This window comes from Cucurbita maxima, unplaced genomic scaffold, assembly GCF_002738345.1.
Source record: "Cucurbita maxima cultivar Rimu unplaced genomic scaffold, Cmax_1.0 Cma_Scf00098, whole genome shotgun sequence".
NCBI lineage: Eukaryota > Viridiplantae > Streptophyta > Magnoliopsida > Cucurbitales > Cucurbitaceae > Cucurbita > Cucurbita maxima.
In genome coordinates, this window is record NW_019272114.1 from 63,837 (window position 1) to 68,354 (window position 4,518).

At 34.7% G+C, this 4,518-nt stretch overlaps 1 non-coding gene across 1 annotated transcript; it reads right to left on the reverse strand.

Moving 5' to 3' along the window:
- Positions 1–262: 262 nt before the first annotated feature.
- TRNAC-GCA lies at positions 263–334 on the reverse strand. The gene has a single exon. It is a non-coding gene; the product is annotated as a tRNA-Cys (tRNA).
- Positions 335–4,518: the final 4,184 nt, after the last annotated feature.

A 4,518-nucleotide genomic window follows, 5' to 3' on the forward strand; every position in this document is an offset into this window, starting at 1 on the left:
GGTAACTACTCTTAGTTACATGAAAAAGATGGAGTGAGTGCAAGACTCGGTAAGTAGCCTAATTGTAAGTAAGTTTTTAACCATGTTCATAGTGGGTGCTTGGATACCATACTCTTTTGTTAATGATAGCTTGGTTCTTGTCCGAGAATAGTTGCCCTTAGGTTCTATGTGGTGGAGGACTGTAATTATTCTTATTTCTTTTCCTTTAGACACTCGGTGGTTGGGAGCAAATCGAACAAAGTGTTCGTCCAAAATTTTTAAAAGGGCCCAACCAGATTCGAACTGGTGACCTCTTGATCTGCAGTCAAATGCTCTACCACTGAGCTATGAACCCATTTTATATGATTTTAGCCTTAGTGACCCCTTCTACCAAGTGTCAGTTCAAAAGTGTAAAACGTGTCTGTCGAAAATAGAAAGGCCAAAAAGATAAATCAAGACTTTGTATTATTTTCAAGACAGTCAAAAAGACATTTGTAAATATGCCTGATATCTTGAAGGATTGAAGACACATAATTGAGAGAACCTAAATTTGAGACAAACTCAATGGACCATTGAATGGGTTTTATAAGGCTCAAATAAATTTAAAATCCGAGAAAGCGGATTTGAGTTTGATATTATTTGATTTTGGGTATGGACACAACTAGCTGATTTCTTTTGATTGCATTAATGAATGTATGTAGATGTTTAAAGTGTTCATCTTAATGGTTTTAGAAAATATCAACACATCATCAAAATAAACTATTGATATTTTTTGAAAGAATTGAAAATATCATTCATAATCATCTGAAATTCGGATGGAGTGCTTTTTAGCCTAAATCGCATGACGTTCCTCACATATTTTCTAAACTGGACATTAAATGCTATTTTATATTTGTCCTTTTAGGAAATTAGAATTTTTCGAAATCCCAATTTCATATCGAATTTTATAAAAATATTTGACTATAAATTCTTTTTATCAAATCATTTTTTATTTGGTTTTGATATCTTATTTATTCTAAAACCTTATTCAAAGGTTTGTAGTTAATTACTAGTATCAGAATTTCTGGTTTCTTTTCAACATGTTGTTAACCTAAAATGTCAGACACGACCACATGCTCTTTGCAGACCTTATCAGCTTCCTCTGCAAAATATCACCTAAAATTTCAAAGTATTTACTGTTTGATGCTTTTTGACTTAACCCTAGAGTTCTATTTACGGTGAACTTGTGATAATTTTTGTCAAATTATATATTTGAATACCTAATACATTAAGATATAATATCTTATTTAAATAATCTTAAAATGTCGTAGAATATCATAATATATGTTTAATTAATATGAATCTCATTCAAATTTTAAATATATATTTTTATTTAATGTTTATGATACACATCAATTATTTTAGTGTTTAACATATCAAATACCTTAATATGTTTTGATATTATACTTCAAGACTATAGGAACTTACTCAGAGGACTTGAGAGTTACGTTGGCCCACAATGCATCTCATGGACAATGCAAACTATGGTGGTGCTCGAAGGTGAGTTGTATAAAAAACTAGTCATGCACCAAAAAATCATGGGAAGACCATTGATGGAATTGAAGCAATCGACGCTCCCCTGGATGGGTTTCCAATCAAAGACCTAATGTTTAATGTTGACTCTTTTGAAGAAAGAGACACATGATCGAAGAACAAGAAATGTGGCGGTAGCTCTGAGAACTCTATTACACTCATAAAAAAATGTGTCGAAGAGTTACACATTACATAGAAGATCTTGCTTTCATCGAGGAGACCCGAGTTTGATTCTCGACAATGAAATTTTATTTTCTTATTTATTTTATTTTATAGTTTCATATTTAAACTTTACCTAGGTTTTGAGAAGCATTATAATGGATGAGTTCAATAGTATCTTAAATTCAAAAGACTCTTATGAACTTGGTTTGAGAGTCACTATAATGATCAAGTTATCTTAGATTAAAAAGACTTTTATGAACTTTGAACCTTTAATAGGGTTATGTCATAGATATTTGGTTCAATTTCAACGAGTAAGGTTGAGGTGATTCAAATGGTTAATGTGATAATCCGGTCATTTTCAAGGTCTCTTTTGTTGAACGCCATCATGGCTGAGATGACTGAGATGAGCACCCAAGTGAGTTTGACAAGGAGGGTCGTAGAGAACCCCACCCCAAGCCAAGCTCATTTTGGGCTTAACAAACTTAAAATCCAAAAACACAAACCCTTAAATGGGAACTCAGATTCTAAGGAGGTAAAAAACTTTATTTTTGACGTAGAACAATACTTGAAGGTTACACGAACATGCTCGTAGGACCTAAGAGTTACGTTGGCCACAATGCATCTCATGGACGATGGCGCTCGAAGGTGGATGATATAAAAAATGGGTCATGCACCATAAACTCATGGGAAGATCGTTGATGGAATCGATGCAATCGACGCTCCCCTGGATGGGTTGCCAATTAAAGACCTGAGGTTTGATGTTGACTCTTTTGAAGAAAAAACCAACGATTGAACACCTCAAAATGTCGCGGTAGCTCTAAGAACTCTACCATACGACCTGAGAGTTGAGGGCTACAAGAACTTTCTCATACGACTTGAGAGTTACGTTAGCTGCAATGCATCTCATGGATGATGCAACACTATGATAGTGCTCGAAGGTGAATGGTATATAAAATGGGTCATGCACCATAAACTCATGGGAGATCGTTGATGGAATCGATGAAATCAATGCTCCCCGGATGGGTTGCCAATCAAAGACCTAACATTTGATGTTGACTCTTCTGAAGAAAGAGCCACATAATCGAACAGCTCGAAGCATCCTGGTAGCTCTGAGAACTCTAACACACACAAGAAAGAACGTGTCGAAGAGTTAGACATTAAGCAAAAGATCATGTTAAAACTCTTCAGCGATCTGACAAAAGACTTCAGGACATTCTCACCAAAAATCCATTGTCATCTAGAGGTTAGGATATCTGGCTTTCATTGAGGAGAATTGAGTTCGATTCCTGTCAATGAAATATTATTTTTCTTATTTCATTTTATTTTACAGTTTCTATCTTAGATTAAAAAGACTTTTATGAACTTGGTACCTTTGTTAGAGTTATGTTATAGATATTTGGTACAATTTCAACAAGTGGGGTTGAGATGATTCAAATGGTTAATGCGATAATCCAGTCGTTTTCGCGGTCTCTCTTATTGAACGACATCATGGTTGAGATGAGCACCCGAGTGAGTTTGACAAGTTGGGCTGTAGAGAACCACAGCTCAAGCCAAGTTCATGTGGCCTTAAAAAACTTAAATCCAAGAACACAACCCCTTAAATGGAAACCGGGATGCTAAGGAATTGAAAAGATTTATTTTTGATGTAGAACAATACTCGAAGATTACTGGAACTTGCTCATAGAACCTAAGAGTTACGTTGGTCGCAATGCATCTCATGGACGATGCAAAACTATGGTGGCGCTCGAAGGTGAATGGTAAAAAAAAAGGGTCATGCACCATAAACTCATGGGAAGACTGTTGACGGAATCAATGCAATCGACGCTCCTCTAGATGGGTTGCCAATCAAGGACTCGATGTTTGATGTTGATCCTTTTGAAGAAAGCGCCAAACGATCGAATAGCTCAAATAGTCTCGGTAACTCTGAGAATTCTATCACACACATGAAAGGACGTGTCGAAGAGTTAGACATTACACAAAACATTATAGTAAAACTCATTAACGATTAGACAAAAGACTCCAAGACAACTACACTTAAAATTCATTGTTGTCCTACGGTTTGTATATTTTGCTTTAACATAGGAGATTCTGGTTTGATTCTCTGAAATGGAATATTATTTTCTTATTTCTTTTTATTTTATAGTTTCATCTTTTGTCACCAATTATATTTAAACTTAACCTAAGTTTGAGAGGCACTTTAATGGTCAAGTTCAATAGTATCTTAGATTAAAAAGACTTTTATGAACATCGTACCTATGTTAGTGTTATGTTATAGATATTTGTTTCAATTTCAACAAGTGGGGTTGAGGTGATTCAAATGGTTAATGCGATAATCCGGCTATTTTTTAGGTCTCTCTTGTGAAATGCCATCATGGTTGAGATGAGCACCCGAGTGAGTTTGACAAGGAGACTCGAATTTAAACTTTGCCTACGGTTGAGAGGCACTATAATGGTCAAATTCAATGGTATTTTAGATTAAAAAAACCTTTTATGAACTTTGTACCTTTGTTAGTGTTACTTTGTACCTTTGTTTGTATTAATTTGTACGTTTGTTAGTGCTATTTTATAGACATTTGGTCAAGTTCAACAAGTGGGGTTAAGGTGATTCAAATGGTTAATGTCACTTTATTTGATTCAAATTGTTAATGTGATAATCCAGTTGAACAGTTACCAGTTATTTCCAAGGTCTCTCTTATTGAACGCCAACAAGGCTGAAATGATTGAGGTGAGCACCCGAGTGAGTTTGACAAATTGAAATAAAATCAAATAAAATCACTCAAACAAATCAATAAAATTGAAAAAAAA